Source organism: Alosa sapidissima, chromosome 1, assembly GCF_018492685.1.
Source record: "Alosa sapidissima isolate fAloSap1 chromosome 1, fAloSap1.pri, whole genome shotgun sequence".
Taxonomy (NCBI): domain Eukaryota; kingdom Metazoa; phylum Chordata; class Actinopteri; order Clupeiformes; family Clupeidae; genus Alosa; species Alosa sapidissima.
The window spans coordinates 36,298,916-36,326,580 of NC_055957.1; the positions used below are offsets into that span (position 1 = coordinate 36,298,916).

A 27,665-nucleotide genomic window follows, 5' to 3' on the forward strand; every position below is an offset into this window, starting at 1 on the left:
GACCACATTGGGTTTTGAAAATTGGCCGGCGGGCCACACACTAACAACAACAACAACAACATTTTGTATTATTTAAATGACAACTTAATTTCTTAAGAAATACTGTTAATTTGATGCTGTTTAAATCATTTATAAATGGTGCACTGTCACTTTAAGACTCTTAGCTATGGCTAGTGCTGTGCCTATGGCTGTGCCCTCTTACAGTTTATAATGGTCAGTAGTGGGAACTACTGTTGCCATCGCGCTCTCTCCCTCTCGTGCACTCAAATACGTTCCCAAATGGAGTAGCATAACATAGTAAGTAAGATCTGCTGCTATGGAGATACTATCCATCTTGATGTAACAAGCTGTTTTGACATTGACATTGTAAACGTTATCTAAGAACAGTGTAAAGCAGTTTGCAGTAGCCTAAAGTTGACCACAACGTCGTCTATCGCTGGAAAGAAATAGCGAGCAGCCTATGATAAACTAATAAATGCTCGGCGGGCCGGATTAAAGTGCGCGGCGGGCCGCAGTTTGGACACCCCTAGTTTAGTCATTCGTTGATATGTAAACCACTGACGTGTAGGCTACATTTTCATTATTGTTCACTCGTTTTGCGTAGGCTGTCTTGAAACGCATATGCATTGCATAGCTGTCAACATTGAGCTTTGAAAATAAGGGAGATTTCCCGGGTTTCTCACGCAGAATACGGGAAAATGTCAACATTCGTCCCCCAACGTTGGAAGGGTTGCAGTATTAGTCCGTTTCATAATTGCAAGCTCGTGCATTGGTCAGCTAAACAATACAACAAAGTAGCCTACTTTATTTACGCCTAACAACAGCCTATATTAATTTGGTCAACTTTATACAGCCCTAGCAAGGCTAAAGTTCTGTAGCCTAATCGATGGCCCTGTGCGCTGTCATTCTCTCTCCTGCGCAAACAAAATGTGTGCGTTCCAAGTAGCCTAGTGCGTAATTCTTCTTCATAAAGTTGAACAAATGCATTTGGTTATTTTAGAGAGAAAATATAAATAGCCTGTCATGCCGTTTATGGGCTACAGTGCAGAGTTGGGAAGTTATGGTAGGCCAACTTGGAGTGAATATACAAACGAGGAATTCTTTCTCTACTCGTAGCTGAGTAGACTGGTAGGCCGATACACACAGTGCGTGCGGCCGTACACAATGCAGGTGCCACTGAATCGTGTTCTCACGACAACCACGCCGTGATCTTAAATAGCCTCACTGTCGTCTTCAAGCAAGCAAAACGATGCTTTTGAAAACATCTGTTTCGTTGGAAGGGCAAGGGTGTGCTAATGTTATGAGATTGTTAAAATACGGGATATTTACGGGAAAATATTAAAACGGGAAGACAGCGGGAAAAAAGTTAAAATACGTGAGAAACCCGGAAAAAACGCGAGGGTTGACAGCGATGACATTGTAGGTTGCACATGTAGCTTATAAAATAAGCTACATGTGTCGTTAGCTCGTCGTTAGCTCAACTCTTATTATAGGCTATATCGGAGGAAGCAAACAAGGACTAAAAGTTAACGTGATAAAAAAAGGCATGTGTGGTTTACGTCATGTGATGTGTTTCACTGTATAGAGAGGGAAAGTAATCTCATCGCCATCTAGTGGTTGCGTTCCTAGAGTTTAGCGGAGTGGATGGGATTTTTTTTTTTAATTTTTTTTAGAAAAAATATATCTCGGTACACATTGGGATCTTAATTTAATGCCTTCCATATGTTAGGCACTGGGGTCACCTCTACTGCTTCAAGTGGTCATACCTTATTTTTAGGATCAGTTGAATTGTTTTGAGTTTTTGTTGTAACACGGAACTACAGCTGCATGTGACGTCACATGTTTGGGCGCTTAATGTCTAACTGATCAATACGCAATTTGCTTAACTGGCTTAACATATTTTTGTAATAACGGAACGTGATGTAAACCGCGTGGTGATAACCTTTATGTCAGGATAACTGGTGTTGTGCTTCTACTCACATGAAGAGCTAGCTGTAAGTGTTAAGTGTCAATGCTAACCAGGCTAATAAACAAACCATGCTACCGTGAGTAACGTTGAAGGGTAAAGTCACGTGACTTCTTTTGTAGTTCGTTTATGGAAGGAGCAATTTCGATTTAATAAGGCAAAATAGGGTATGACATTTTCACAGTTAGAATATTATTACTGTATAGACAGTGAAAAATATTTTTGGTGGATAACATCGCTGATTTGGCTTCACAATATATTTTTTTAAAATAGGTCGATGGGACTTACTGCTCTTCGATGGGAACGCAACCACTTGGGGCGCTGGTTTTCACTTTCCCTCCCTATGAGTTGAGAGCCCTGCTTTGCTTATGTTTTTGGTTAACTTCACTTGCCTGAAATTTTGGGGGACAAGCTCTTAGCCTTCTGCTGCGCCACACATACCACACATTTGATTTTTGATCGTCATTCATCTAACTAGCCTACTAATAGTTAACATAATGCTATTAGTCCACAGTGCATCTGAGCAGTGCAGGGAACAGCGGTCATTGGTAGGCTGCATGCAGGCACATGGTCAAACAAGTTTAAGCGCTTGATTTGTTTTGTAGCGGAGTGTTCTATGGGTTGCCAGGTTGGTTCTATGGATAGAGCACGCATTTTTAATATCCTTGATCACGCAAATTTGATCGTGGGAAGCCAAAATCGTGATTGTGATTAAAATTCGATCAATTGTGCAGCCCTAGGAGAGGGGCAGACCAGGAGAAGTGAGCGCTGACTTCCAGTCCTCTACACCCAGTGCAGAGGCAGAGGCGGAACCAGAGGCAGAACCAGAGCCACACCTCACGGTTCTCGCAATTCTCTCTGCTCAGCCTCCACTGGTCCCCAAAACAGAGTTCCAGGGCCCTGGCTCTCCAGCAGGGGTTTTATAGATGTATAGGTCCACAGAGGGGAGAAGGCTGAGCCGCTCGGAAATACACATAGATTAGATAATTGTGGTTTTACAGGCACAGAAAGAAAGGAGGGGAAAAAGGGAGTCCTGCCTGTCTCACAACACACAATGGGATTGTCATGTCAGACAACATGCCCGTGTGCTGCAAATGCCCCCAGCACATAAACGGCTGGTGATAAATCTCCTAATTAAAAGGGGAAAGCTTCATTGAGCATCAGCACCACTCAACAAGCCCAGTGGTTGGGATCTGTCTGCTGTGGTGCGGTGCGGTGCATGGTGATGGAGTAAAGAAAAGGGGAGCCAGTCGAGTACTCACGAGTCTATCGGTCCCCCTCAGGGCACTGCTGCTCCTCTACTGGTGAATTCCACGGCTGTTGGAGTCTGGGCACTGGGGAAGAGACAGGGCGCAGAGAGAGGGAGGGGGGGGGGGGGGAAGAGAGAGAGAGAGAGAGAGAGAGAGAGAGACACTTTTAAAACCCTTTTTATTGAACCATTGCATGGATCAAAAAACACCTTAAAAAACTACAGTAGAGCCCCCCCTCCCCAGTCCCCATGGCATCACCACATAAATGCCAAGGCCCCATCAATAATGGAGACCAGACCCTTGTCAGTACACCATTTCTGTCAGTACACTGTCTAAAACTTTAAAGAAACCATATTCAACCCTCACCCTTGATTCCACCAAAGCTTTAAACATGTCCACAAGGTTGACAATCTGGCCCTCCTCCTCCAACCGATTACCCTTCCATATTGCCAGTTTTGCTTGGCCAATCAGAGAAAGAGAGAAAGAGAGAGAGAGAGAGAGAGAGTTCCAACTGGCTGCGTTGTGAATGAAACCTCGACTCAAGCACTATGCATGTTACAGACCCGAAGTCGTCAATAAAGCCGGACTTGCTTAGTCATGTATAGTCAGAGTAATCAGAGAGAGAGCGAGAGAGCGAGAGAGACAGAGAAAGAGAGAGAGAGAGCGAGAGAGAGAGAGAGACAGAGAGAGAGAGAGAGTTAGTGCATGTGCCAGACAATCGTGAGCGGTCATTGGAGAGCAAACATGCCAAGAGGCCATCTGGAGGAGGATATGTGCTAAGATAGAGATGCGTGTGAAAGGAATGTATGTGTGTGTGTGTGTTTGTAAGTAAGTAAGTAGCAGTCTTCCAGTGAGACAATAATGCTGGCGAGAAGAGGCTTTATGAGAGCAGCTGAGCTGGGGGCACTGAGCACATGTTGAATGCGTGCAAACACAACACACTGATGTGATCAGAGTTTCACTGATTCTTTTCCTCCATCTTCAAGTCATTTCATTCACCTTTGGTCCCAGCTCACTGGGCCCCTGGGACTCTCGATTCTCCTTTACAGAGACCACCAGGACATGCACACACACACACACACACACACACACACACTTTGGGCTGGCAATTACGGGAGCCTGAGGCACTTCCTCTCTTCACACACACTCAATGTGATCATTCCGCCTTCTCAGTTCTCTTCCGCCTCTGATGCTTCAACTGAGCCCAAACAGATGATAACCATCACAGCACTGTCAAAACAGCCGCAGCCAACCAGCCCCACATGCTGGCCAGAGACAACATGTGGCCCATTATGTTTGAGAACATCCGTTCTAGCATTCCCAGATAGCGGATGCCTACCAATCCCAGGCACTGTACACACCATCAGACGGCTAGTATAGTAAATAGTTACAGTCCAAATGGGCTTAAGATTCATGTAAAGCTGTGTTTAAGCTCTTAATTGCAGTTTCCAAGACCTATTAAAACCATCACGACTACATTCTTAATGTGGTGTGAGGCCATGAATCACTATTCATAATATGAACAGGCCAGGAAGCCAGCAGCATCAAATGTGACAATTAGCACATACGGCAATGTGACGAAATACCTGACTGATACCGGACTGATTCCTCACCGTTGGGAGCACCACTAATTAGGCTGGGGATATACTTGATCAAGCGTTCCAACTGGCTGCGTTGTGAATGAAACCTCGACTCGAGCACTATGCATGTTACAGACCCGAAGTCGTCAATAAAGCCGGACTTGCTTACTCATGTATAGTCACATACTGCACCTATACTACCACTATTTTGAATCTCGCTAACGGGTTGCATTCATTTTTGAGGGCGTGCAAAGCCGGACACAAGATATGCGGCGCAGCCATGATGCACGTATGTTGTTAAAAGCAAGTAAATCCCCGGCCTTAGCAGACTAGTCTGAAAACGGGCCTGTGTAGTCATGGTGACAGATCATTGAGCCTTTTAGTCATCTTCCTTTCCAGTGTCTGGTTCACATCGTAAACACTGGTGGGATTTCCTATCCACAAACAGGTCCAACAAATGGATGTGCCAGCAGTTTATAACCACTTTGGCAATCCTCACTGTGCCAGTTCAGCCCCAGTAATAGAGTAGCCTGCACCAGCAGTGAGAGCGGACTTGGGTTCTGTCTTTCCTCTCCCGAGTGATGCAAGCCTGATGTGCTTGAGCTTTTTGCAGAGAGACTGAGTACACCACATCACATCACCTCCTATAATGTGTAGCATGCAGCCTCAGCTCAGCCTGGGGGTCAGCAAAAGGTCTAGTCTGCCGGCCAAAACAGCTACAGGAAAAACAGTACTTGCCGACATGCACTTTGATGGACCTCTGCAGAGAGACTGAATCACAGATCCACATGTTTAAGAGCTCAGACGTGGGTTTGCCCACCAGGAATGCCCACCCCCCCCTTCCTCAACCTTGGGAAATGGTAAAAGTGTAGAGAAAAACAAAACCTGTCTGTGATGGATGCTCTTGTCCAACCCTGAACACCCCTCTCCGTAGTCCAAGCTCAGAAACACTTCTTTAAAGATGCTTTTTTCAGAGAGAGGGGGTGCAGACAAGGACAACTTTCCCTCCTCAGGTCCTCTCAGCCCTCCCCTGAGACCTCAAGACAAGGGGGGGGGGGGGGGGGTACACTTCCCCATTCCATGACATGACAAAGGAAAGTCTTGCTGCCCTTGACAGCTAGTGTTTTACAGTACATCTGCATCTTTTCTACCAGTACAAGTGGAACAAAAGGTACAGCAGAAAAGAATACTCGAGAACCCTCCGTCATGTAATGGAGAAGACTGGCAGCTGGAAGATGTCTGCAGACGTTTTAGAAACATGCAGAGAAAACAAGGAGGGAATGGAGCGCCTGCTGCGGCCTCCACAGCCAAGCGATGAGAGAACTGGGGGGCCCAGGGATGGGCAAAGAGGAAAGGGAGGCTTACTGGGAAGAAAAGAGGACAAAAACACGTTCCCCTTCATCCATCATACAGAAAGATACATTTGACCTCTAATGCTTTTCCCAGACGCAGTCGTATCATTAATCAAATTAATTTCCTCCACATCTGAAAACAACCATTAAAGTGTATGAGCAAGAATGACTGCATAACAGCAAGCCATGAAAACAATCTTCTGTAGGCCCAAAGAGTGTGAGAAATGTGACACTGGTCCATCTAGACAGATAAGCTTAGATCTCAGAAAAAGCAACTCCAAAGCAAACAGTGAGGATATCAATAATTTTTCCAGGAAATGTTGTTCTCCGCAGTCATAACAACAATTTCAGTGGCACAGTTTGGTCAGAGTTACGCTAGACAGATTTTCAACTAAGTCATTGTTGTGACTCGTCCCGGGCTGATTTAGAGTTGACTTCAAATCATAATCAAATAGTGAAAATGAGACCCTTCAGGAGCACCATTAACTGTAATGGGATTAGGCTCATTGGAGGTGACGCACTTGTAAAACCAACGGGAAATGAGAGGAAATACCTCAACAATGTGTGTGTGAGTAAAATCAGCTTAGGCTCAATACTAACAATCCAGAGGGACTAGTAAAAACTACAGAAATCTCATTCCTTAAGCACAATACATCTCCATCACCAGCTCAAGAGTCTTACTCTGCCAGCCAAGTCTTCAGAATGAGACTTTGACCAGAACTCAGCTCATTGCATTAGACAAACTCTACATCTGAGGGCTCAGATAAACTGAATCCTCTCCCTCAGGTTAAACACAGGGATATAGAGCATATGGAGGGTTAACAAGGTTAATCTGTGCAGCTCATACACCACAAATATGCCACAAATATATTTGGAGTAGAGGGGAAGAGAGGGTGACTATAATCATGGGGTAAGGAGACAGCAGAGTACAGGAACACAGTCATAAGCCACCTGAGCACTTTTACAAACACTAGGAGCACCAGGTCAGCAGGTCAGGTGAGTAGAGAGTCAGAGAAAGAGCTGTTCAGAGAGAAAAAGATGTGCTTCCAGCATCTCGCCCCAACACATGCTTAGCAACAGCTCTAATCGCCCCCCAGCATGCAGTCTGTGTGGGCTAATCCCAGCATATCTGAGGGATGCGGATCCTCGTCAGGCTGACACACCTCCAGATGGAACGCACCTGGCTCAGGCAGCTCACACACACGCACACACACAGACACACAAGGAGGAGAGCGGGGACAGAGAGGGGAGGGTGGAGAAGGACATATGGCCTGAGACCAAGACAGGTAGCCCCTGATTACAGCACAGTTACCTTGGGCAGCGTCCTTGCAGAAGGGAGAGTGGAGATTAACTGCTGAGGAAGGGCAGTTTTAAATCCAGCAGCAACTCCAAGAACACATTTTGTCTGAGTGAACAGAATACAGGATGCAAGGACATTGGTGTAGCTCCATTTCACACCAAATACTCTGCACTGTATTTTTTTCAAATTCATTAAATTAGTTTCATTAATAATAATTCATAATTAATAATAAATGAATTAATAATTAATTCATAATAATTTCATTAGCATAACATCAACTTTTTCCAACTGAAATCATCAAGTGAGTTCCCTGTGGAAGGACTTCAATTGCTTGACAATTTATGGTCAACAACACACAGAGGAGAGGACGACCACTTCACACTCCTGCTACTTTGCAGGAGATGGCTGACCACTGAACTCACGGGCCATTCCCAGAGTGGATTACAGATGCCTTCCCACCATTAGGCCATTCACACAATCCTAATCCTGATCTAAAACACATTTATATCAAGAACATAGCTGAGGCAGCAACACACGGCAACAGATGGGAAATGTTGGTCACACAAACATGAGACATTTATTTTAGTCACCATGACTTGTTGCTCGTCAGACCAGAAATCTTTACAGTTATGAGCAGTTTGGCTGTTGCGATAAAAATAATCTTACCAACAAAAACACAGCATTAGTTTGCACAAATGCATACAATGCTCCAAAGCTATAGGTTAACTGACTATGTTTTATCACAGTAACTCAAGTGACACCAGTCTGAAAGCAGGCGAATGGCAACATGGAAATCCACCTTCATAGACATTTGAAAGCCTTATCAGCTGCATTAGCCTTATCAGTGCTACGCGTCCCAGGTGGGGGTTGTGACAAGTATTGCTGTAGGCCAGGCCTTAGCATGTCTGCCCAGACGTCTTCCTGTTTGCTAATGTAAGGAAACATGAACCATAAAGGACATCCAGATCCCAAGGACGATAACAGGATACAACAACACCCACTTTCAAATTTGAACAAAAACAAATACACAGTTCTGTGACATCTGGTGAACTTTCCTGGTGTGGTTTTGAGGAGAACGTTACAATCGTGTTGTTTTGTCTCTGATCCCACATGGGGTCTGAAGAAAACGGCTCCTTCGATCCTCTAGAGGAATGTTTGTTGATCTAGTCAGCTGTTGTTATTTAAAGTAGGTTTAGTTCCCATTCACTACCTTAAAAGCAAGCATTAGGTTTTAAACAAGCTGCCCTCTCACATCAACAAGCTCCGAGACAGCTTCCTGACCTCTTCTGCAGCAAACCAGAGCTGCATGCTCACGACAACCCAACACAAGTGCAGCAGGTAAATGCTTCCTGAATAATGGAGGGAGACTGAGGCCTCACAAGATCAAACATGTAAGTTACAAAACTCGCCCCACTCTGCCCCCTCACCCAGGGTTCACATCAGACTGACAACCGGACATGGGATCCGGCCCAGACGGAGACCACGTATGACCACTGACTGAATCAGATGGAAACAATGCAGGTTGTCCAAGTCATCAAGCATTCCTACATTGTCTACACATCTGACCTAAAACAACATGTATGGGAGGGCGCTGTAGCGGAAGCGGGGTCCTAGTGCAAACAGCTACCCGGGTTCAAATACCCTCGGGCATTTCCCGATCCCACCCCATCTCTCTTTCCCACTTGCTTCTAGTCACTCTTCACTGTCCTTTACTTATAAAGGCAAAAAGCCCCCAAAAATGCTTTCTTCAAAAAATTAAAAAAAATTAAAAAAACAACACATATTTATACTAGGGCTGGGCGATATATCAGTATTACGACTACGACCGATATGTTTTTGAAAACGATATGTAGTTGAGACAATATCGTAATACCGGTATTATGTCAAATAATGGGCCATTTTATCAAAGCCACTTGCTCTTCTGTGTTCAGACCATTCAGATAGCCGCAGCTCTGCTCAACTGCGCCCCAACAGAGGTTGGTGCTGATGCCTATTCCGTCGGCACATCAACGGCTAGACCGAGAATTCTCGTTGTGAAATCAAAATTCCACTGGAGCTCCAAGCAGTTTTGTACACGCAGATTTAAGTTACAACACTGTTTACAGGTCTTCGAGTCACGGTAAAATGTAATTTTGGTACATAGCCTAGCTCATTTAAATACACTGATGAATGCTTGCGTTTAGCGATATTAGGGGTTTGCACGGCGTGTCATCAGATCTGGCCATATTGGAGATACTTGCCTCATTAGAAAGCATTAGGCACTGAAGTAAATCCCTAACATCGTCAAGGAAAATGGTTAATTATTGCCATGTTTTAGGTTGTACCAATAGGTCAGACTGAGAAAAACATCTGGTGTAACTTCCAAAAGTTATTAAAAAACCAGGGAGAAGGGACAATAATGCCAGAAGTTATCAGAGGAAGGGGGGCGCTTGTGGTTGAACTTGGTACTTCGTCTCCCTCACCCAAATCATATGGATCTGCACTGCCAATAATCCGTAATTTCTCGAAATATCGCGCCTTTTCTTGTGGTCCAAGTCCTGCCATATATGCCTTTGCATCTTAGATGCATTTTGATGAGCTTTTCTGTTGTTTAGACAAACTACAATCACATAAGATATCCAAAGTGCATAATACTCCATTGTACTTCATTCACTGAGTATCGCCAATATGGCCGCGCGTGCTGGGTTACCATAGTTACCGGCCAGAACGTGACGTCGGTGCAAACCCCTAATACAGTAGCAGATCTAAAGTCCTCAGGGAGACAACCTACACGCTGATTTTATTAAGAGGATATGCACGCGGGGACTCGCGAGCAGTTAGGGGCAACATCTTTTATGATTCCTGAAACCCCATTCAATCGTGCATAGGGATTTTTCTTACGAACTGGAACATGCAAAAATGAACGCATACAAAACGACGGTAGCGTCTATCACACTCTTGATGAGTGACTCAGTTACGTTGTTTAAGTAGCCTAATTGTTTAAAACTATTTTTGTTGTTGATAGCAACAGGTCTAGGCCATCATAGGCTACATTTGCTAGTCATCTAGGCCCCATCAAACCCTTACGGGTAAAAAAAACTGCATTGTGTGACAAAACTGCAGGTTTTTCAATATTTTTGTGCCCAAAATATTGCATTGTGCAGTACAATGTAGGCCTGCGTTGTCAGTCAGGGTCAACTTTTGGTCTTTAGTTATTTGCACAGCTTTATCAGAGCAACTGTAGCCTATGCCTATTGTAGGCCTATGTTATTGTTTACACTTTTTTGCACAGCTGTGTTAGAGCAGTCTGAAATCATTATAATTAAAGCTGGTTGAGTGAATACGAAACACTTAGCTCTTTCTGTTTAAAATATCGATATATATCGTATATCGCCAATCAGCTCCAAAATATATTGGGATATCAGTTTTGGTCCATATCCTGGCCCAGCCCTACTCAGTTAAATATTGCAGTTAAATATTTACAAACAGGTATGTGCTGTGTAGCCTACTTTTTTCTTATTTGCACAGCTCTATCTGTATGCCAATTGGTTTATTATATTGGCTTTTAACGGTAGCCTATGTTTTGTGTTACCTTTATTGTAAAGCTGTAGGCCTGTGTTGCCAATCAGGGTCGACCGAATATTGTTATTTGCACAGCCCTCAGAGCAATTGTATGCCTATTGGTATATGTTATTGTTTACACCTTTTTGCACAGCTCTGTTAGAGCAGTCTGAAATGAATATAATTAAAACCGGCTGTGTTGTCATAATTGTTGTGTTGAGTGAATATATGAAGCACTTCGCTCTTTCTGTTTGAAATATCAATATCGTATCAATATCGTATATCGCCAATCAGCCCCTAAATATCGGGATATCAGTTTTGGTCCATATCGCCCAGCCCTAATTTATACGTTAGTGTATAGCTTGTAATACTTTTTTGCCATATGTAGATTTGACTTTGTTCAAATGAAACTCCAATTTCACCTTATCCTGTTCATGGACTAGACAAACAGTCACTCTGGGAAGATGAACAAAAATTGTTGCCCGATGGCTGAGGAGGAGGACAGGAGAAAGTCACTGTGATGGACACTCCTCATAAATCATTATGGGATAGTCTCTAGTTACGCTGCACTCTTTAACAGCTGTTCTGGGCACGGCGGTCCCCACACGGTTTACTAACCTTGGCCAAACACCGAACCTGACCCTGGATCAGCCTTTTCAGGGCAGAATGTGTCTCCACCGCAGGAATGCACTCTCATTTCCTCCACTCCCTCCACACCCAGACCCCCTCTGCTCCGGAGCACTTCACACCAAGCAGGTTAAAACCTGATGACACCTTGCCCTGTCTGCCACGCCAATGAGGCCCAACACGCAGCCCCACTGGCAGGCTCACGTTTCACCCGCACTGAGGGACCCATAAAGACAGGCTGGTCTTGGAGCAGCTCGAGTTACAGAGGACACAGAGAAGAAATGCAGCCGATGCCAAACTCATAAAAGACAAACAGGACAGGGTGGGGGGAGGAATGCCAGAGGAGGAGATGATGCGCTTTTCACAGTTTCTTTAGGGTGGTCACACACACACATTCCTGTTTGATTTCCATTCAAAAAACTCCAGTTTTACTGGCCTCTTCTATTTTTTCCTACTCCACAGCTTGAGGATACAGAGCGCAGACAGGGCTCAGGTCTGGATTTGGAATGCTGCCTGTGGATCAGTGAACATTTTAAACAAAGCCTGACACGCAGACCCAACCTGAGCAGGAACTGGGAGTGGAGAGCACCGCAATCTCCCCCCAGAGGAGCGAAACATTCTGTGATGGAGCGAGCTCAGTCTGACCCTGCCCTCTTTTCAAGGAATCATATCTGTGTCTGCAGACTCAGAGAAAAAAAATGCCATTATTCTCGGCAGAGTGGAAAGTCACATGTAGAAAACACTGCTTGGTTTATAACTTTGGCTATAGTTGTAGTGCATGGATTTTCAGCCATAGCATTTGTGAAATAGGCCTATTTCAAATGGATCCAAACACAAATTTATAACTAAATTATTTAAGTTTATAAAGTGTTTTTCCCCCAATGTTGAAATGCAACTGTAATCTAAAACATTCTGCTTTACCAGAATGTAAATAAAAGCACATTTCCATCTCTCATTCGTCCCTGTGTTGTTTCATCCAAATGTGATAAGCGCTAAAGAATTTTACTGTGAAAAACAGAGACAAACCCTGACAATAGGTCTATTGAGTGGGCCAGTCTAACAGGCATATGACTTAAACAGCAGGCTGGCAGAAATAGGTTTCTCTGTTTGAGCCACTCTCTCCCCGACAAGAACATCCCAAAAAAACTTTTCACTTCAATACTGAAATATGGAGTCAGGAGGACAGAGCTGTGTCACAGCATGAGGAAAAGACAGGTAGTAGACAACAAGTATATATTATGGGATGGAAGAGATGAAAGGAAGACCATTTTAAAAGTTGACACAAACAGATACAATATGAAGATGGCAAGCAGCTGAAGAAGATAGATCTAGAGTGTGTGAGAGAGACAGGGTTGAGGGGCAAAGGATGTGTGTTTGGGGGGGGGGTCCAGAAGAAAGAGAGGGTGCCACTACATATGACCCAAAGGTGACAAGATGACCTTCTGGACAGAGTAACGCCCAGGATAAGACACATCTGGTCCACTGCCTTCTTAGTCAGGAAAAGAAAGCATCGAGACACTGGCCTGGGTCCAGCCACCATGGCCCCTCACAGTTTTTTTTTTCTCGCATGCTCATTCTTTCCCTGGAACTCATCGGTAGCCAGATGGGCCGACAAGCTCAAAAAGGCATTTGTCTTCATTAGGGGAGACACAATGAACAAACAGACCCCAATGTGCACTGCCAAAAGCTCCAAGCCCCCCTTCCCCCCCAGTTCTCTCTTGCTCTGGTTCACAGACAGACAGACACAAACACAGACACACATTTAGAATGCACTTAGATCTCCATAACTCTATCGACTGTTTCACACCGACAGGTGTTTCCATGACCACACCAGGACACAAGAGCAAAAGCACATATTGGTATGAAAGTTCCTTTGCCACCCATCACCATCATTATTATGGAGAGACCCAGTTATGCACACACCCACTTACACATCCAACTCATTTCATAACTCACTTTGAAGCCCAAAAGCCTGCTCTAGTCTACTCTGCCGCTGTGTTGCGTTGGAGAGGAGGGGAGTGACGCCAGGCGGCAAGCGGCGCCCTGGACCAGACAGAGGCGAGGCATGAGGGAACAGCCGGGCCCAAACCGGGCAGAGCTGCCCCGCCAGCAAGAGCTGCATTGTCTTTAAATCCATCAGCCTCTATTCATCTACTCCCCAAATTCATTCCCGAGACTAGAGGGGGAGAGAGAGAGGGATGCAAAGAGGGAGAGAGAGAGAGGGATTCAAGGAGGGAGAGAGAGAGAGGGATGCAAGGAGGGAGGGAGAAAACGTGCAGATTGCATTTCCACTGGTGAGGGGAGACTATTCAGACTATGCTGAAACCCAACACTGTGCGTCTAGTGAGTTTAAACCATAAAAAGACTCGGAATGAGACAGGCAAAACTTGCACGCTTTTATTCTACCCTACTTTTTTTCTATGCCTATACACACACACACACACACACACACACTTTTTCATTCATGCAGAAACACAGTATTCTGTAAACATTTCCAAAACAGACAAACCAAATAAATAGACATCAGAAGTTCAAAAGTCTAGTCTTTTCACCTACCCTGCAGCAGACACTAAGATCAGGGTAGCCTCCTCCAGAGAGTTGTCTGCTGCACACACAGACACTCTGCCTTAAACACACACAAGAACAATAGAAGGGCAACACACTCAAACCCTGAAATCACTCCCCTTACAAAGACATTTCATGCAAGGTACACAGACTAAACAGCAGACTGTTGCCTGGGAAGTCAAAAAAGGATAGACATTTCCAGGCAACCAGAAAACTCAAATATTGGATAAAAAGACAAAGGAGGCACAAAATACCTGGTTCTTCACCATTATGTCTGGCAACTCATGCTTATACATCCTTAGTACATTCATGTGGATCCTTGTTTTAGTATCTTTAACTGTTCATTTTAGTCATGTGGATTTGTTTTTGTTTTTTATCATCTTGTTTATGTTGTTGTGTATTGTGTGTATGGCTACTGGGACCTTGAATTTCCCCTTGGGAATTTTAAAGTATCTATCTAATAATTTTGTGTCAAGTGCACAGAGCATACAGGCGTCACCAGCAGCCTCCTGTGCAGGCCACTCCAGCAAGAGCCTAAAGCCACAGCAGGAGGTGTAGGCAGTAGCAGCCGTCTGATTACAGACAACACCGGAGGCAAACATACAGCTGCACACCACACACACACACACACCCTACTCTTCTAGCTGGGTAAAATCTCTAAAGACTCTAATGATGGGTCACAGAAAATGAGGCCCCGAGATCACTTTAAACAAGCAAGAGTATGCTCATCAAACCTCCAGACATAACGCAAACACTATGCACACAGACAGGTGTGTGTCTGCCACCCTGTGTGCAATCTCACAGAGCCTCCACAGTAGCAGCACCCTGTGGCCCACAGCAGAACAGGGGGCTCCTTTCACCGCTCCAGGGAAGGTAGCTACACAGCCCATCAAGGAGGCTTAAAAAAGAGGCAGAGAGAGAGAGAGAGAGAGAGAGAGAGAGAGAGAGAGAGAGAGAGAGAGAGAGAGAGAGAGAGAGAGAGAGAGAGAGAGAGAGAGAGAGAGATGGAGAGCGAGCTCCCAAACCGTACAGACACACTGGGCTTCATTGTCAGGACTCGTCCGAGAGGGGAAGAGAGAAGTGTGGGAATGAGCGGGGTCGATATCTCCATGGCCCCACTGTCCCACGACTGCACACACTGTTGAGTCCAGAAACCCCAGCCGGTCAGGTCCACAGAACCCAAGACAACCCATTCCAGCCCAGCCAGTTAAAGGACTGATGGGTGTACGAGGGCAGAAGCATCAGGTCTGAACAGCATTGAGGCTGTGAGTGATTCAGGAAGCGCTGTACACACTGGCAGATTCACCAAACCACAGCCGCAGGAGATTAGTAGCATCCCCACGATAAAGCTAGCGGAGTAAAGAAGGAAATTAGTCTTCGAACCGATCTCTGAACCTGCATCAGAGGGTCCATGTCAAGTTATCAAAGACACTGCTCAATAACTACTCAGCTCAGCTCCCAGTGACTTAGAATTACAGCGGTAAAAACGGCTATGTTTAATCTATATAAGCACCATGATTTATTGCACACTCTGCACTGTGACAAGATCGCAAACAGTCAACACATATCTCATTTTCATACAAGACATCCAAAGTATGACTGTGGCTGCACATTGGAAACTCTCAGAAGAAAAGTGCTGGGTGGAGCGCTGCGACACAGGAAACAGGTGATGCCAGCAACAGATCACACACCATGTCACCCTCCACCCTGTTTTTAAACACTCTGCTGAACAACATCCCAGCACACTGTGCTTCAGTTTGGAGAGAAGCATCTACAACTACAAAAGCAACTTGTATGATGCACCTGAGGCTTAGTTATAGGTTACTTAACCAGATGTCAGATTCATGTCAGTTTTTAAAACCTCTGACCACAACCTATTTTTAGCAACATTTGGTTAAGAGTATTTCTTTGCACTCAATGGCCTACTGTTCTGTTAATGCAACACAATGTATTAATTTGTCTTTACGCAACTCATAGGCAACAATGTTTGGTTTAATGTACTGCTGCAGCAATTAATCAATTAGCTGTCAACTATTAAATGAAGTATCAACTATTTTGTGTAATATACACAAGTATATAAATGTGAGTAATTTAAGAGGAAAAACTTTAACTTAACTTTGTTTTTCACTTAAACTTTTAGCAATAGATAAAGATAGATTTAGCTAGATATACTCAAAAATTATTATTCCATATATAGTTATTCCATATCAGAACCCCTGAAGCATATAACCCCTAATCCAAATACAAGCATGAAACTTCAATGGGTTACCTTTCATTTGAGACAAAGATTATGCTTCTACACAAAGGGGTTCATATACAGTAAGCATTTCATTGTCAGTATTCATTTTGGAAAACCAAAAGTCCTATGGGGAGTTCCCATAGGGCATTTTACAAAACACATGAGCATACCTTGGCAAATAATAGTCTAAAGTAAGTATAAAGTAAGTTCTATATTGATCTACCTTTTGCACACAGCTTCAAAAGACCTGATGCTAGGGCTCAGTTGTGTTTCTAAGTCATATCAAGTGACCTAGAGGGCTGAAATGTGGTCAGTTCAGAGATGCTTGTTATCCGGCAGAATGAGAAAACAATATTCTAGCCTCTGTAACTCTGTGCCAGTAAATCACAGTTTTTCTGATTGTTTTCCAAGAAACTACAGTGTCTCTCTCAGCTTTCCATAGAGGTCAGGCATTTGATTATAGGCCAAAGTATGTAGGAGCAATGATTTCCTAAGTAGATGATGTGCAATGTCAGGCAAAATAGGGCCTATGCATAATGTTTTCTGGATTACCTATTCATGACCATAGACTGAATATATTTTGCGTGTGGACAAAAAAAAATCTAGGCTGTCATCTTGGGCTTTGGGAAACGCTGATAGACATTTTATAGGCCAAACTACAAATCAATTAATCAAGACAATAAAGAATGCATTATCAATTATGAATTATTCCTTAGTTGCAGCCCCTAGTGTCATGTCAAATTTATTTTGATGTTGTATGTTGATCTGACACAACTATCACAGACATAACAATCATTCCTACCAGCCATTGAAGGTGTGTGACTATGAAGTTCTGTGGATCCCTGTGTGAAACCTGAAACTGCTGACCATATTGCTAAACACACAAAGCCTCATATCCACGTATAGTTTATGCAAATAGCTTATTTCACACAATAAATAAGTAACAATAATAAGTGCTAATGGTGTAGTTTGCCTCATTAAATATACAGTTTTATTTTCACATGCAGTTCATTTGACCAAGATCTAGGCTACTGGCAAAAACACATTGTTGAATAAACATGTGTCTGACATTTGAAAAAAAGAGAGATAAGTGCAGTGCAGGTTTGACAATAGATGTGATCCAGGTTCCCACCTTCCCCTCCCGTCCTTGGGCTTTTTGCGAGGCCGAGTCTGGTCTCTGCACCAGAGTCCTGCTGACTCAGGAGGACTGGTCCTGCTGGGCGGGTTAATAGCCTAGTCTGGGGCAGCGCCACCCGCCCCGGGCACTGCTGACAGCTGCCACAACCCGCCGCAGGACCGATAAAACAGCCCAAAGGAAGAGACTTGCACCGTCAGCCTCCTCGCCAAGAGGATGGGGCACACGGAAGCTCCTTTCAGCTTCAATAAAGCCAACCACCACCTCAATCGGTCTAATTAGTAGCAGCAAGTCAGCTATTGGAGGGAGTTCTGCAGTGTCAGAGAATATAACAAGTGAGAGCAGATTTGCTATGTGCAGTCTGGAACCAGCCAGCAGTGAGAATTGCTGACAAGTCATCTTGCAATACATAACCACCATAACCTGCTGGCTTTCTATGTGACCCATGGATGCTCCCAAGAGCAATTCTTCTAATTTTTCAGTATGTTTGCCTTCAGCGTGCTGGGTGCTCTGAGTACACGGACTGAATTAATCTGCTGAGCAAAGCCTATAGTAGACCACAGTGAGCATCTGAAGTTGTTATCAATCATCCTATAAACATTTTAGAATTGATTTATATTAAGTGTTAGTTAGTATAATTTGTATTTTAGTATATTCTTTATCTTCTACTGTCCTTATTGCTTAGTTGTGTTTTTATATTATATACTTTTTCTGCTGTTAGTGAATGTGTTGTCTGTATGCTACTGAAACCTTGAATTTCCCCTGGGGATCAATAAAGTATCTATCTATCTATCTATCTATCTATCCATCTATCCATCTATCTATACAACTACATGACCTTCTCCAATGAGGTCAAGTGTAACATTTCCACCCCCACCCATTCTTCTGTTCTCGACAGTCCACGCACAAAGCTATACAGTTCCTACCCCCCTTGCGATGGCCTCTACAAGATAAATACAGTGTCTAGGCTTAGTCCATGCAAACGGTGTCACAAGACAAACGCACCACAGCAGAGCAGTAGGAGGCCGCTTAGCCCTCGAGGACTGCCTGGGAACGGGCCCTGACCGCCTAATTAGCCCTTGAACTCTGGATGGTCATCACAGGAAACACAAGGGGCCGTCTATGCCAAACAATAAAGGCCCAGCTCTTGGTTCTCACTCACAAAAATCGATGAGTTATAACTGGATGTGCAGCAGCGCATGCCTCCTCATGTAGGGGGGGGGGGGGGAGAAGGCAGTGAATGGGAGGTATTGAGGGCTGGCTCTGCTGGCACGTATCACCTCTCTCGAGAAGGATAATGGCTTCATTTAGAAGATAAGGTGGGACTTTGAAAGGTAGCCCGGACGGAGCCCGAGTGTGCACACACAAGCAGACAGATAGAGATGGACACTCCCTGGCCACCACATGATACCACGCTTTATTGTGCTGATAGCAAGTCAATGGCTATCGATCCTTCCTGCAGGGGAGACAATGGGGGATTGAGAAGGAAAATAAGTCATACCCATCGGGTACAACAAAGCGCCCAGTATGTCAAAGCCAACGATCCTATTTATTCATTTAATCTACAGGAAAAAGGGGACTTTTGTGTCCATGATAAAGTTAACCTTTGTTGTGTGTGTGTGTGTGTGTGTGTGTGTGTGTGTGTGTGTGTGTGTGTGTGTGTGTGTGTGTGCATACTGTCTGCAGTCTGTAACTTGTCCTCAGCAGGGCACCCAGGCTTTCATGTGCATCTACAGAACACATGGGGATGGGAAGGCAGAGACACAGAGGGTTTCTACATTCTCCAACTCTTACCAGTGGCTGAGGACCAATGACGGGAGACTAATCTCACTGACGCAGGCTTTACTCCGAGTGGCTGCACTCAATATGGTTCACACAGAACGAGAACACACTGGGACACGCCACACAGGCCTGCAGTGAAGCCCCATTTGAGACACAGCAGATTTGTTTAACGTCCAACATCAAACCAAAGACCATGAACATGAATCAATGTAAAATGTAATAAACATAGGAATAATCTTTATGAAATTACTGAAGTCACTGAGATGGCCCTCAGCTCAGGACATCCTCTGGAACAACAAAGATGCTTGTGATGTCACCATGAAGGCCGGTGTGGGAATTGGAGCAGCGGTCAGAAATTATGTGAGTTGTTCTCCCTACTCACCAGTGGCTTCCTCCTTCTCTGACCCCATTACCAGCAACAGGAATGGAAACAGGAAAAGACAGGAGGAGGGGAGCGGGGTTCACCACAGACCATGGCCAGGTTCACCCTGGTGCGTCAGGCATTGCTGCCCTGCCTATTGCTCTTGACACATTAGTCTTGGCTATTGTTGCTCATTCTAAACACACTCCTTTGAACAGTGAATAATCAACCTTCAAGATATGGAAACTGTTCTTGTAGCAAATAAAGAAACTCAAATGATGAAATAAGAGTGAATTCTGAGACAACCCAAGAGCCAACAAAGACCACCAGGGGAAAGAAAAGACCTGAGGGTCTGATGATGAGCGTGTTTGGATCACAGAGAGGCAATGAAGAGAGGGAAATAAAAAGCACCTACCCATAAGGAGAATGGGGGATATATGCTGGTCTGGTAACCATGGTAACATAGACAACAGCAGCCTGGGCATTTCACTTCCCAGTTGCATGGTCAAACACAGAACAGAGCTATGTGCTAAATTTGTTCTGAATGTAACGGTTGCATTGGGGTATTGCAAACAAATTAGGTTGGTAATGTACATAGTTTCGACATTAGTAAGTTACATACACATAATTCTTCATAACTGCCGTGTTAGTAAAATGATTTAATGTCCTGTTAAACGTCAACGTGTGATTACTAGCTGTTTTTTCCAGTGGAATCAATAATATAATGTTTATTTGTTTTCCGCTAAAATGGGGCGTGATGCAGATTAAATGTATCTTTATGATGATGCGCCGTTAGTAGGCTACATAAAGGCATGCTGCACACACTTGTTTGGGCTTACGAGCCGGCTAAAGAGTTTCACTGTTACTTGTTCTTTTATCAACAATCCTCTTTGGCTGCTACTATTTTGACTCTTTGGCTTTATGTGGCTTTGATGTACTGTTTCTTGTCCTCCAACTCCCAAACACTTCCTAGCAAATATTCTAAGAACTTTACTTCCTCCTAGTCCTCCTCCTTTAGTCATGGAGATAATAAACACCAACGCAGTTCTGAACTCCCGGTCGGCTAAATGGTGTTTTAAATGGCTGTGGACACCGATGCCGACATGAGTGCGATGCACTCTGCTTTCAACATTCATTTACATTCGATTCAATTCTTTTCAATACAACTCTGCAAACCAGCCGCCGTGTAAATCACCATTCAGTTATATCAAAGTCCTTTTAGGCAAGTCCCTCCACTCGGCGGCCATTTGACAACGCTTTTTGGGCACTCGTTGGGCATCCATTTCGGCAGAAATGCGTGTGCGCAAGGCTTCACGACACCCATCTTGCTCCAGCGGCGAGATCACAACACATGATTGGCACAATGTCTTCACAACACACCATATGATTGGCTCAATGTATCCACATGTGGACGTTTTGCCGAGGAAGGGGTGGGATATGTGTAGACAACGGCCATATTGGCGTGACAAACTAGCCCCATGCATTTCTATGGAGTATTTTTTGAGTGCTGTGTCTCCACATTAGAAAGTCTCTGGTTATATTTGGTCGACGCTGCTCCATAAAATCCATTGTTCATCCAGTGTTTGCCCGTTAAAAACTTTGGCGCTGATTTGTGTGGCAAGTGACAGTGCACCATAGACTGTAGGCCTATACAATGGCAGTGCACTCATGTCGAAAAGTTTCTTATTTTCAACTGAACTCAAAGATAATGAATATAGTATGAATATAGTATGAATATAGTATGAATACAGTATGAATACAGTATGAATATAGTATGAATATAGTATGTATTTTCTGTTTGTTATGCCCTTAATAATGTGTGTAGACCTACATTTTGTGCATGCACTTCTGCGGTAGCATTTATTTCAGCTTATATCAGCTATATTTCTGAAGAATATATTGTGTTGCTTTAGGTCTGCTGCACATCTTTTAAAATTTGATTTGAAATAAAATACAAAATAGTCAATAAACAAATGTACAAAATTTAGTTAATAAAGTAACTTGCTTTGCTTTCATTTGAATCCCAATCAAGATAGAGAATAATTGCTTTATATGGACTCCTGGAAAGTTCAGAAATGTAAAATAATAGAATTTTAATCATATGATAAAATATGTGATTAATCGTGATTAACTATAGGAATTCAGCGATTAATCGCGATTTAACATTTTTAATTGTTTGACAGCACTAGTAAAAATATTTAAATAGATTGAGAAAGCCACCACTATGGTCACCTCTATGGTTAGATTGGTTTGTTTAGATCCAGTATAATTGCTGCCTTGACAACGCTAGGTCATGGCTTCGGTACTCTATAGGGAGGAAAATCAGAATTGTATCTAGTTTTAAATAACGCCAGTTAAACAAAAATATGGCAAAATATACATTGGTGCGCAAATAAAAAGCATTAACTGATTGTGATGCGTATAATCAAGTACTGCACATAGGAGGCTCTGAACACAGAAACAATGCTTTTGTCTGTTCTCTGCTTCTGAAACTAGGGGCTTGGAAGTCTGTTATGATCAAAACATAAAAAGTCTCTTTAGTTAAATTTGCATTGCCTAGTGCTAGAAATGGACAATGTTGAGTTTTCGATCTGTATGTAGAGGACCAAATGGAAGATAAGGGAGATGGGGGTCAGGTGAGGAGAGAAAATCTCTCATTAGTGCCAGCACCCAGCACGTGCTGTTGGAGTCGATGGAAGAAGGTTCCTTAAAACGGAGCCATTTTATGGCCCAGCAGGGAGCACTGGGAAACGACCCAAACACCAGGGGGAAGACATACAAATCAGTGCCTTCCAGAAAGACAGGGACATCCTTAGCAGGCCAAGTTGGCAGAGCACTGAGGCAAGACATACACACAGGCAGGAAGAGGGAACCACAGCAGCATGGGGGGAGAGGGAGAGAGAGAGAAGAGAAGAGAGAGAGAGAACACCTGGAAGCCATTCCTCCGGCTACCTGGGCCATGAAGCAAGGACCTGGACCGGATGGACGCAGAACCCAGAGCAAGGGTCCTTGGTTAAGGAGCAGGTCAAGGCCTGGAGGGATGGGATCTGGGGAGCAGGTCAAGGCCTGGAGGGATGGGATCTGGGGGAGCTAACTGCAGCTCAGTAGTGCAGCATGTTATCTCCCACACTGCAGAGCTGCTCCCCTTTGATGTCATGAGCCTTTGAGGGGAAAAGACATGGGTGTAGAGTAGCGGCACACACACACACACACACACACACAGGCTGGGGGAGACTGAGACCCCCACATTCTCACTATGCTCCCACCATTTTCACTACTCCCCCTATTTCAGCACATAAATGCTAACCATCACTTACATCTCTTCACAAAGCCAGTGATGATGCATCTGGCAGTGTTCCCGGTGTGTAAATGTGCATCGTATTTTTGGACGTCTGCTTGCTGCGGAGTACAAACGTCATTAAGGATTGTTTTCACGTCTCACCCCAGAGAGAAAACAAGTATCAGAGAGGGGGGCTTTATTATGCACTGTTAGAGAGATGTAACGAAAGCCTGGGCAAGCTACCCTTCCTTCAGTGTATAATCTGGAAAGCAGGTGGCTGCCATGTGTTGGGGAGAAAGTCAGGCAGCTTTACAAGGAGGATACACAGACGCTAGAGACTAATAGGGAGAGAGACGGAGATAGTGGAGAGAACAAAGACAATGTGAACACAGAGTGGGTGGAAATATGGAGCTGGCAGGGAGGGGAAACAGAAGACAGAATGTGAAAGAGCGCATGCTTGCGTTTGGGTGTGTGAGAAAAGTGTGACGCACCGTAAGACATGGTCTTGGACTTGGACTCTCCCTGGGGATTATCCTCGCTAATAGAACTTAAGGCATTTGGACTGAGCTGCCAGCTGCCGAGCCAGTCGCCCGCAGCCCTGCAGCCTCATCCCCCCCAGAACACAACGGGACCCAGCTCTGCTGCCACCCAAAGGCCCCGTTCTCCTCTGGAGGGCCACTTGAGTAGCTATCTCATGGGGGTGCACCTGCACATACACACACGCCAGGCAGGCAACAGCATGGCTTGAGCAAGTCTTAAAAGATTTACATCATGCTACGCAACAACTCTAGATCAGCTCCAGGGCTCCTCTTCAGAACATCTTGAGTGCAAAATACAATGGGTGTTAGAAATATGACAATACCAGTCATACTATATCTGCAAGTGATAAACAGGCATTTAACTTCCTGAGTAAGTTACCACTTGAGTAGGAGCTTATAGTCTCCCTAACCTGTTCCCTCTGACTTAAAACGTAAGCCTACTGCCTGTGGAGAAAATATAAGTATGGTCATCTGTATGACAGAAATGTCATCACTTCTTCATAAAAAGAAAACAGTCTACGCAGTGGAGAGCCATGTGCGTCCTGTTTTGTGTAATTTTCTTTGATCAAGAAAACTTGTTCATGTGCACGCATGCCCCAGGGAAATCAACCTGCCTGTTATTTGTCAAACTATCTTCCCAGCCAGAGACAGTTCTTAAACATTTAGGGGCTCACAAAGGCACATGATGCCTTCAACAGGAGTCTTTACAGGTCAACCAGAACCAGAGACATACAACCACTTTCAATACTCTGTGTGTTCAACTGTTCATGGACTCCTGATGGAATTACTACGAATTTTCACAATTTCAAACAATCACACTACAGATATTCACACAATGAAATATCAAATATCTTGTTGAATTTCCAGGCCTGGAAAGTGGGATTGCAAACATCCATGACTTTTCCAGGAATTCTGTGGCCGTGGGAACCCTGCATTTTGAAACCTTCACTCAACCTTGTGATGCAAATAGGCCTGGGAAAGGCTCTCTACAACACCTGCCAAGGAAATGAAGAAATGTCAGTCTCTGCAATTTAGCAATGTAAGCTGATGAGTGTTGGATAACCCCTGACTCATTTTTGAGATGCAGGGCAAATATTTGTGTTTACTCTTAGTTAATTCTTTTTGCAACTAGCTGATATTTCAACATCTCTCATTGAATGCATTACAATACACAGAGTCAATGAATTGCTGCGAAACGTAATCAAAGGCAGTGAGCAAAACGTCAGTAGAAGCTCGACACTGGGAAGAGGAGAATTAAGAGTATGGCACAAGCCCTCTATGACTGCATCTAGGACTGATCTGCTGGGGTTGGCAGCCCTTACCTGACAGACAGGTGCTTCTCCTTAAGAGGCCTTACCTAGAATGTATGGTCACTAAGGAACGTGGCACGCACACGCACACAAACACGCACACACACACACACACACAATCTTTTATCGCTTGAGTTTTGAGAAGCATTAAATAATTCACTGGGTGAGAGAAATATGGGCCAGCACTGAGCACTGAGATTTACACAGAAACAGCTTTCCTCTTTCCTCAGAAAAAGGATGCAAGGCTGGGGTACAACCACAAGTGCCAAATTAAACATGGTGATGGTGAAGTTAACCAGATGAATTCAAGATGCTAGCACTGTGCATCACTTTACCATTAAAAACCGCCAACCATAATTGGTTGACATGGAACTTGCCTTGCTCTCTTTATATGTTCACCCCTTACCTAGGCACTATGGCACCACTATAGTGGCTGCACCAACACTGACCAGCCTACATGGCCTCCATTCAGAAAACAATGTTTCCACGGGAACAGAACTCTGCTGGGAAGGGGGTGGGGGGTTCTTTTAGCATCCTGCAGCGCTCTGTGTGTGTGTGCGTGCCTGTGTGTGCGTGCGTGTGTGTGTGTGTGTGTGTGTGTGAGAAAGAGAAAGAGAGAGTCCGATTGTGTTTGAGCAAGGGGTGTGAAAGAGCAGAAGAGCAAGACAGGCTGCAGTGAGGAGCGTAAAGGTGGGGGAGGGGAGGGAAGCAGAATCCTTTCAGCGTTCCCTCCGCCACAGATCTGGGCTGCTGCTGTGGCCGTGGCCGCCTGTCTGCTTGTCAGGAACTGAGCGCACATCCCTTCTGGCTCCCAGAGGAAAGCAAGCAGAGGGCATAGGGGCAAGCCCTGCCGGAGAACAGACAGGAGAGGCTTCCCACACTCACACACGGCCGGTTCACAGGCGGACGCTCCCCTGGACCGTAACAGAGGAGACGCTGAAAGGAGAGACGAAACTGGACAGGAAATACTGTGCACTCTAAAAGCCAGAGGACAGTGCAGTGCAGGGGCTCTCCTCTTGAAGTACATCACTGTCTTCCTCCAATCACTAAAGCTTTTGAGTAAGTAATCCCTATAGGTATCTTTAGGTGGGCATAACAACACAGGTGTCTCTCCACAGCTGGGTCTCTTTAGGCAGAACCTTAGAACCTAAAGTAGAGGGGGCCCAACATGTGTCTGTCAGAGACATGGAAAGATATTCCCAAACAGAGAATTGAAACGATGTCTATGGCACCCTGCTGTTGGATTCAGATCCTTTCTCTTTTCAGCAGCAGGGTTGAATGTAGCTGCTGGCATACACGGCTCTCCCTGGAGGGAGGCATGTCGGGATCATATTAAGTCTTCATGACGTAAAACACCAAAATGGCAGCCCAAAAGTCGTGGGAAAATATTAATGACTTAATAACCTTGTCTTACTACATGAACAAAAGACACAAATCTGCCAATCTAAAATGCACAGATGCTATGTCTCACATACTTCTCATGAATGCAAAATCAGTGTAAAACCCAGCTTCCTTCGACTGGCCTTTGGCATGCAATAAAGATACATTCAGTGTGTGTATGTATGTTACACCAAGAGCCCCACACCACAGCAGCAGCAGCAGCCGAGTCGCAGATCACTGAATTATTCAAACAGTCCAGCAGACAGGAGATTCACTCCGGCCTCTCAGCGGTTTTCAGAGGAACAAGGAAGAATGAAGGTGGTGGTGGAGGTGGGGGGTGAATCTGCATGCTTGGATCACAAAAGGACACCACCTGAAACTGTAATAACTGGTTTAGAGAGTTTACCTCACAAACACACTTGGAAATGGTTCACAGTTTAGGTGCCGCTGGCAGTTAAATAGCTTCTTCCAATAACATTTCCCTAGCATTATCCTTCTTCAAATGGAATTCAGCCATGCATCTCTGGCGAAAAAATACACAACCCTTCACTACAGGTAAAAACACACCATCAAAAATATCAAGCCACTAAGCATCTAGTGTCTAAAGTGAACAACATAGCTTGAAGTAATAGTTTTGAAAAAAGTAGATGTCAAACCAAGTCCAAACACCGACACCAAACAGCCCCACACTAACAGGTGAAATCAAGTGAATCGCTATAAGTTAGGACATATCATCTATGCTTCAATTCAAGTGTTTCTGTGTCACAACAAACCGTACAGAGATGACAAGCACTGCAGTTGTAGCCGTTTCCCAATAGCTCTGAAAATGCCTCGAAGAAACACACACCAGATCTTGCACAACACAGGAGTGCTGAGGCTGGAGCGGAGATCTAAGCTGCCAGGCAAAAACAAGCCGCCCCTCTAGCTGCCTCTTTGACCAGTTTATGAGAACTGAGACATGAAATGAGGGCAAGGAACCAAGCTTAGAAGACCATGGGCTTGCCTTACAATAAAACCGGGATGCTTGACACAACAGAGTAAATCACTGGCAATGGCAATGCATACAGCCAGGAGTTACACCACTTAAACTGACAGTCATTTTAAAAAGCCTTAGTAGATCTATGCCTTTAACCTTGAAACCTTGAATGAGTAGCCTAACTACAGTTGCTGATTCACTGTATTTCACTTCTAGTTCAGGACTACCTGGGCTAGGCTACATCAACCACAAAGGAGACCTATAGTCTCTACTACGCAGGCATAGGGGTAGGTCAAATACTGGGCTATCCTGGCTAATCATATCTCGGCTGCAAACATCTCAGTAAGCGTTTTCAGATATAACCTTCATGTGTTCTATCAAAATGTTGTATGCCCTCATGGACAGTAGCTCCGTGATATCTGCATCTTTCCAGGTCGGAGATTTTCTGGACAGCATTATGCCACTCCATCATAACACTGGCAT

At 44.5% G+C, this 27,665-nt stretch overlaps 1 protein-coding gene across 7 annotated transcripts in view; it reads right to left on the bottom strand.

Annotated features, from left to right (window-relative positions):
• The window catches only part of fbxw7 (F-box and WD repeat domain containing 7), a 132,261-nt gene that overhangs the window by 99,025 nt on the left and 5,571 nt on the right, over nucleotides 1-27,665 (bottom strand). For 5 of the 7 annotated variants that reach the window (XR_006032192.1, XR_006032191.1, XR_006032190.1 and 2 more), the window contains exon 2: nucleotides 3,229-3,300. The gene's annotated coding sequence lies outside the window, so the exon portion shown is untranslated. Of the gene's footprint in view, nucleotides 1-3,228; nucleotides 3,301-7,460; nucleotides 7,564-14,171; nucleotides 14,221-27,665 lie in introns of those variants that run through there. The other 2 variants (XM_042094164.1, XM_042094163.1) reach the window with 2 other exon arrangements.